Here is an 8,733-nt window from a genome sequence, read left to right on the forward strand (position 1 = left end):
CCTTTTAGCTACAACCCGACGTCTGTTTCGAAAATATTAGTGCATGTCAACAAAAATTATACTATCACTGTTCCGTTTCGAAAAAAAGCATATAATCTCTTACTTCCTACCTAAGGATCTTTATATTCAACAGACACAAAATATCCATTCGACTGTTCAAAATTACTTTCACTGCTGATCTGATGTCGAGGTAATTGCTACATCGCCACCAAAATCCACCATCTCTAAAGCTAAAGTAGACCGAGCTAACCCCTATATTAGCATATTACTACGATAAACAGAAGGCACTGTAGAATCATTTAGGACGTGAGCTTGTCAATCTGAATGTGGAGGGACACCAGCTTAGCCCCGGCCAGCAGCTTGGGTGGAACTGTGAAGAATGTCAGCTTCTGCACGGCGACGTCGCCGGGATCCCTGCTGCTTGTCACCTACATTTCCACCTTGACGGCGTCGGTCCTGCCTTTGGCCTCCCCCGGCGGGCCGTTCGCCCACAGCTTGGCCACGTAGTGTGGCAGTGGGGATGCCCCCGCTCTGATGCAGATGACTGACACGGTGATAGGCGCGCCGATGTCGAGCACGCCGCCAACCAAGAAAAATGCGCGGTCGTCCTCCTCCGCAAACAGCAGGAGCCGTGGCTCCAACAGTGGTACTTGCAGCCTGAGCACCTTGCCGTACTGGATCCTGTGCACGGGCATGGGATGCACGGTGCTTATGTGGTGGGAGAGCACTGGCGGTGGGCCTTCGTAGACGCAGACGGGCACAGGGCATTTGCAGGGCGCGAGCGGACACACGCTCTGGTGATCGGCGAGCTTGTGGTAAGTGGCGTAGAGCCCACAGCCTTCGTGCGGGCACTCCACCCTCACCGAGGAGAGGACGGCGTCCACCGCCGTGTTCTGCCCGTCGAAGCCACCGCCGCACTCGCACTTCTGGCACTGCCGCTGGTTCCCGGGGCGCTCGACGCGGCAGTCTGCGCAAGCTAGTTTCCCTCCCTTGCACTGCACAAATCAATCGAACAACACATCAATCAAGAAACCTGCACCTTGCTCGATCAGCCGAACGAACGAGGTGTATTCGAACCTCATACACTGGAGCCTTCAAGGGGCGGAGGCACAAGGGGAAGTGGAGCAAGGTGAGGTCCATCGAGACCATAGAGAGCTCCATCGTCAGGTCCTGTTCCGTCTGCATGATATCGCCCTCCTGGTGCACAACCATCTCTCGCTTTATTATGGCCGGGGCATTACAAAGCTTTACCGTCACATATTCATACTACTTCAAGGTGCATTAAATAAACACATGCAAGTATCAAAAGTTGAGTCACGGCATGCATGCATGCGTTGTAATTAATGCATCGATAAACGCAAATTATTGAAATATATCGAGTGCAGTGCTTTGATGTGTCGCATCAACTCGTACAAGACTGAGAAGTTTGATTACTACAACGCCCTCTCGCCTTAACCGCACCTGGCTTTGGCTGCACGACAGGTGGGCCACCGACCTGTTGGGCCCACCTGTCATAGACACAAAGGCAGGAGCACTAAGTCGATGAAGCTGCGTCCCTCCCTCGCCCATGAGCGTGGTGGCTGCCAGGACTAGGAGAAGCTTTCATTCGCTACACGCTCTCCCTCCTGCACGCGGTGGACATGCAACAGTTCAATCGATGTCAGATGGCCAAAAGCATATTGTAGTACTCCTCCACTGCAGTAGTACTCCATCATTGTTCAAGAGGCGAAGGGCCAAGCGCAGCCCGGACGCTCGTGTGGCAGTTTCATGTGTAGAGTAGTCTAGGATAGCGTATACCATGCCTGTAAGCTTAAAATCATTGGGGTCGGCTCCATGCTATATTTTTTTATTAAAATAATCTTCTGGCCCTACCTGTCATCCTGGTGATTCTAGTTTGCACGCTCATCTGGTCAAGACAGGAATATATATTTTAATTTGTGGTGGGGTAAATGTTAGAGGTTGCAGCAAATGGAGTATTGTACACTGCGGGTCTTTAAGCCATGTTTAGAGGCAACCATGTGGGGCCAGTGCTATGATGTGTCGCGTCAACTCGTACAATGAGGAGAAGCTTGATTTTACTACTACACACCTTCTCCCTTGCCCATGCGCGCGGTGGCTCACAGACAAGGACAGGCTTTTGTTTATAGTACTACAACAAGCTATCCCCCCCGCTCGCGGTGGACGGACATGCAGTAGTGGATTCGATACTGTAGAAGCAGTAGTAGTAACATCATTGTTCGTATTCTCGAAGAGGCGAAGAGCCAAGTGCAACCCGAACGTGGCAGTTGCGAACCTTGGAGCACGCATATAGCCAGGCTCTTGCAAGAGACAAAATTGCTATGTGAGCCCACTATTGTAGTACTTGCTAGTATAGCCCTGTAAACCAGAAAGGAGTATTTGCCTTTCTAGAGATTTCAACAAGTGACTAGACTACACCGAGATGGAGTACATATGGAGCAAAATGAGTGAATCTACACCGTAAATAAATAGGTAGTTCTCTCGTTTTCCTGTCAGCCTTGGTCGCGGTGCACAATATTGAGTATACTTACTATCATCTTCAAATTTACGAAGTCAGCATAGGCACCTCGTCGTCGATGGGAACGTCTCCTCGCACGCGATAGACGCGAGCGGTAGTCGCCTCCATAGGTGCTTGAATGCCAAGGAGGGAGAGGGTAGCAGTTCCCAAGACATTGAACGGTCAATGATGCACCCTCAAATTACATGCAGAGGGAATTAATTGGAGAAGCAGAATAGAGCCAGCACGATGTGAATGCAACAGAGTTTGGATTCTCATATAAAGGCGCCCCATCACTCCAATCCATCTACTCCTTAGTCTCTACACAACACTGCTCACTCCAGTCCAAGACCAAGTGACCAGAAGCCAGAAGCACCTATGGAGGCGATGGACGCGAGCGGCAGTCGGCTGTGCCAAATCATCCAAGGCGCCGGCCTACGGCCCCGCACCGCGCAGCGTTTCCAGACGGTGCTGGTGACCGCCGGCGTCATAGCCCTCGCCGATGCGGGCTTCGCCTCTCGCATGGACGACATGATGGTCAACTCCATCGCAAGTTCGCCGCTGTCAAGAAGCGTGTAGCGAAAGCTCCTACTCGTCCTGCCAGCCACCATGCTCATGCGCGAGGGAGGGACGCAGCTTCATTGACTTATTGCTCCTGCGTTTGCATCTATGACAGGTGGGCCCAACAGGTGGTTGGCCCACCTGTCATGCAGCCAAAGGCAGGTGCGGCTAAGTCACCGGAGCTCAGTCCGCGAGGGAGAGGGCGTTGTAGTAATCAAACATCTCAGTCTTGTACGAGTTGACGCGACACATCAAAGCACTGCACTCGATATAAGTCTTTTTACACATTTCAAATGGACTACAACATACGGATGTATGTAGACATATTTTGCTTCGTATGTAGTCACTTGTTGCAATCTCTAAAAAGACATATATTTGGAAACGGAGGGAGTACAACGCATGCATGCATGTCGTGACTTCCCTTTTGATACTTGCATGTGTTGATTTGATGCACCTTGCCAAATTTTGACTATAAATTTAACTAACCAAATTTTCATGCATGTCACAAAAAATTACGGGGCTGTTTGGATTGTGACTATGTTTGTCTTATGTTGCCACATTATTTTTCCCATACTTGCCACACTTGCCTAACTTGAGTTGCTCAAATTGTTAGACACACTTTGGCTTGCCTAAGGGAATCTTGCCACCCTTTTTGTGTCTATGACATGTGGGGTTCACTGCTAATAAAAAAATTCTTGTCTTAGGTGTGGCTATTAAAAAAGACTTATATTTAGGAACGGAGGGAGTAGAAAATATAAATAATAATGCATGTTGGGGCAACCCACGTTTCCGATATGTTTCTTGGATTTTTGTTTCTCAGGGCAATAAACTATGAATCACCACTTTATGCCCCTGTTTAGGTGCACGGTGCTGGACTGCTGGTGCACCCACTGTCCCATGCCCTTATACCAAATATTTAGCTATTCTTAATGTAATGCCCCTGGTAAAAATGAAGCCATGTCATTGTTATAAGCCATGATAAGTTTAGCCAAATGTTTTTGCCTGTAATTGTTTGAGACTCTGACTGTTTCCTCTGTAGCTTTTTGTGCAAACAGGGATATCCATTTCACCTGGTTGCTGTTGTGACCTTTTGGTGCACTGCACAAAACTCTTCTTAAAAGAAGTGACTTTTGTGCTGTTTAACTGGAATGTCAGAATGGAACAGTTGGTTCATTTCGATGGAACTGCACAAAGGGAGATCTGTGTTCCAATCCTCATCATCCATATTGGCACCATAACCTTCCTTTAGGTAAGAATGATATTTAATGTATGTGTTCATCTCTATTTTGCGACTGCCATGAAAAAATAATGCTATTTTTTACTAGTACACTTGTACTCCCTCACTGACAAAACCAATTCTAAAATAGAAGGCCAATCATGTACTTGGTTTCACCAACTGGTGAGGAGAATGAGAAACAGAGCATGAAGAGGAGGAAGAAGAAGAGCAAACAGTGCCAAGGCGATCTTGTTGAAGCCAGAGGCCTCAGTCGAGGCCATTCAAGGGCTCCGGCAATGACTACCTTACATGTGAGACGATCCTCCAGGGAGCCCTTCCACTTCTGCTGTCTCACTTAATTAATTAGGAGTACTTAAGTACCACTAATTTATTGCTGCCTAATTTTCCTGACGGTGTTAAAACAAATCTTTAGTAGCACCCTATGTTGAATAATGTACATGTGTATGTTTGTCTATGGAGGTGAATCATGTGGTGGAGCAGGGAGCGAATGCTAACTTTACCCATTAAGATAATGAGGGTGCTTCTATTTGTTAGTGTATGTTTCATCAATTAGTCCCACTGTTACAGTAATCTCACTCTCTCAATATATGTGCCAACAGGGATGCTCGATTTTGGTGGAACTGCACAAAAACTTTGGGTGCTTCATTGCCTCGACAGCTTCCTTCATTTCCTGTTAGTCGCTAATCTCGGCTTGCATTCTTCCTTTGCTATCAGTCACTTGGCTTATCTCGGCTTCCAGTCAAAGGAAATAGTAATTGATATGCTACCTCACACAGGTTGGTACTGGTCTTTATCCTGATTATTGTGCTTGTCATATGTATTGGTAATTTGGTATTGTGCTACTGTTTGCTGATTTCATAAAGGAGTAACTTGGAGCCTGAACTCGCAGGCAAATCATTACATTGGGCGATTTCACTAGAACTGCATGAAAAGATTAGATGGACAGGTACTTATGCTGCTGCTATGTACTCCAAAGTTCACTCAGACAAGCATCAACGTTGACAAGAAGAAGTGCCTATATTCATTCGAGTATCAACCGGCGTCAACCAATTGTCAAACTCTAAGTATTAGGAGAGTGAACGCCAAAAATATTGCTTAGCGCATAGCCCAGAAAAACGCAGTCCAGTCTTTGGTCCCAACTTGTGCCTTTTGGTTATCGGCACATATGGTAGCGAACTATATGGCATGGAGTCTAAAGATTCCAGACAAGTTAGTTGACGCGTATATTCATCTGGCACTTAATCAGTCTGCACGCCAGGGATGCTCCATTTCAGTTGAACTGCACAAAAAATTTGGGTGGTTCATTTTCTCAACCACCTCCTTTCTCGTCTGCAATGTAGAATTTTGGCGAGCTACAGGACCAAGATGAGCCAGTAAACTAGTTGGATGAAAGTAGTGGCCAAGTTGCTCAAACCACCCTCGGCACGAGGCCACAATTTGAGGATAAACCGACAAGCAAAGTTCAGATTGTCCGTGCTGCCTCTTATGTACTCGAAAGTTTACTCGTACAAGCATTACTTTTAGCAAGAAGTTCCTCCGGCTGAACACCATTAACCAGTCTGTACCCTAGGTAATTAAAGTTCGTCCATGTATCATATTGGCTGCGATCTCAATGATTTGCATGCATAAACATACTGAACATGTGTATATCTAAATCTTTTTGTGAATTATCTATGAATATTGTTGTGTGATCTATCAATCATTTGGATCCATAGACATGCTGAACTTGTGTATATATGAACCTTTTGTGTTGTTGATAGTGAATGTTGTGAATATGAACGTCTCCTGTGAACCTGAGTTTGATACGAATGTTTACCTTTTCTGTTGTACTTGTGTGTGAACTTGATAGTATGCCTACTGTGGGGTATGTGACATGTGGGTGTCAACGGCACACCTTCTTCCCGAGAAGAATTGCACCTGCTTTGTTAGGGTAGCAACAACACATCAGCTCTTTTCAATCTTTTTTCTTTGTCTTGCCCCCTCCCCCGCTCAACCCCCGCCGTAATGTTTTCGGCCTCAAAACAAACATAGTACAGCGTTGTTTTTGGGGCTTGATGAAAAATCGAGTGCTGGTTTCTGTAGGTTGGCCCGCCCAGCAAATGGGCTGCTGGTCCACCACGGACTGGGAGGCTAAAAATGCAAGTTGTATGGTGCAGAGGCAAGTAAAAAAAGCCATCGGGAGCCATCCATTGAAGAAAAAAAATCGCTCCTGATGTGCTTCTTCAGTCATGCCGCCAGCCCCCTCTTTAATCCAGTTCGCTCGGGGATCTGGTACCATTTTTTCCAGAGGGCGAACAAGTATCAGCTAGGCCTAGGTTTTGTACTTATTTTTTGAGGTCCATACGGGCCTATGGGCTTTTTCTTAAAGATCAGCAGCCCAATGTATTTTTTAACCACATTATATATATTTATATTATTATTATCGTATATTTTATAGAAACTTATATATACATTATAAAAACATCCCACGTGTTATTAACTTGTAAAAGTAAATGTTTAACAGAAGTTGGCAAGGAAAATCCTGGTTGTTTTTGACTCACAGGCAAGGAAAATCCTGGTGATTGCGTACAAAAGCTTGCGAAGATTTTAAGGATCAATGTAATAATAACGTGCTCATTTTTATTTTGAGCAATAACTCGCTAATTTGTTAATTATGTATATAAAAAATGTGCCTCTCCGGTTTATTTTTTGATATTAATTGCTCCTTCTAACATAACATTATATATATAACGAGCCCAACTAATTTGTGTATTTGAAGGAAGTGCAAATGGGCTGGGATTTCCTAGATAATATAAATGGGATGCATTGACGTGAAATTATTTGTTCACCCAGCCCAGCAAATGGAATGTACATTCTAGAAAACATGGGTTAAATATATGCCACATTTTTGCAGGCTGACATGTGGGCCAATAGGTCGAAGCCTACGCAGCGCGTTGTCAACTTGGTCGGCATGCACCTTCAATCTCTCGTCTTCTTCCTCCAGCGTCGCCGGGACCGCCTGGTCCGGCCTCCGGCGGCTAGCGCTCTGCTTAGCACGCATCGCTGCAAAGCGCTACCCCACTGCCGGCCAGGCTATCCTTCCACCCCTCCACACCTCCTATTATTCTCCACCGACTGCAGCCCCACGCCGCACCAGAACCAGTTATAACCCTTCTCCTCCACTCAATCTGCGACTCCACTGCCACGTCTTCCCATCTCCGAGTCGTTCCCGTCCGGGGCCTCGCTGTCGTCCACCGCCTCGCTGCGCTCGGTGCGGCGTGGTCAACAAATGAGAGTCATCGGAAGAGGACTGTACGTGGAGAGCTTGACGTCGGGGACCCATGAGGTCCATGGTCGCACGCAAGGAAAGTTCCTCCTTATTAAGATGAAAAAAATGTTTCCTCCACCTGACAGCTGGGATCCACCGGCTGTATCTTCGCACGGAAGGAAATGCCTCCTTGTTATGCAAAAAAAACTTATTCCTCCCGTTGACAGCTGGGACCCGTCAGATTTGGTGGCTGACTTGTGGGCCTACTAAGCGGACGTGTACGCAGGGAATTGTCAACTGAATCAACAAATGATTCTAGCAGCTGGACCGTTGGATGTTAATCCAACTGCCGTGCTCCTTCTTCAACCTCTGTTCTTGCTCCTGTCTCCCGTGGGCGGCACCGCCACTGTGCTGCCGCGCACCCGAACCAGTCAAGTTTCCCACTCCTCTCCATCCGCGACTCCACTGCCCCGTCTTCCCCATCTCCGGGTCGTTCCAGTCTAGGGCCTCGCCGTCGTCCACTGGCCTTGGTGTGCTCGGCACGTTGTGGTCAACGTGGTCAACAACCGAGAGTCGTCGGAAGATGACTGTACGTGAGAGGCTGACAGTGGGGACGCACCATCCCCATGGACGCATGCATGCAACAGAACGCGGCGTGGTCAACGTGGTCAAGGAACGACTTCCATCGGAAGTGTACCATACGTGGAGAGGCTGACAGCTGGGTCCACGGCCGCAGCAAGGAAGTGCCTCCTTATTACACGGAAAATAATGATTCCTCCACCTAATAGCAGGGATCCACCGGACGGGCCACCGTATTTTGCAAAAAAATGTTTCCCCCCACTACTAGGAAAAGGCCTACTAGTGGCGCACCAGTTTTGCCTACTAATGGCGCACTACTGGTGCGCCACTAGTACCACGCCACTAGTATTTTTTACTAATGGCGCACCACTCGTGCGCCATTAGTATCTGGTATACTAACGGCGCACCAGGCAGTGCGCCATTAGTATAGGCCACGGTGCGCCCATAGTGTAGGCCACTGGTGCGCCATTAGTATAGGCCATGGTGCGCCATTAGTATTTTTGAATTTTGAAGGCGGGAAAATAGTAGTGGCGCACTGTCTAATAATGGTGCACTATCCCCTGGTAAAGCACGAGGAGTGTGCGGCGCCTCTGT

The 8,733-nt window shown here is 47.4% G+C and overlaps 1 pseudogene; it reads right to left on the reverse strand.

Moving 5' to 3' along the window:
• Window positions 1–299: 299 nt before the first annotated feature.
• LOC109731969 (putative E3 ubiquitin-protein ligase SINA-like 6) lies at window positions 300–1,212 on the reverse strand (annotated as a pseudogene).
• Window positions 1,213–8,733: the final 7,521 nt, after the last annotated feature.

The sequence above is a fragment of the Aegilops tauschii genome, chromosome 2 (assembly GCF_002575655.3).
Source record: "Aegilops tauschii subsp. strangulata cultivar AL8/78 chromosome 2, Aet v6.0, whole genome shotgun sequence".
Lineage (NCBI taxonomy): Eukaryota > Viridiplantae > Streptophyta > Magnoliopsida > Poales > Poaceae > Aegilops > Aegilops tauschii.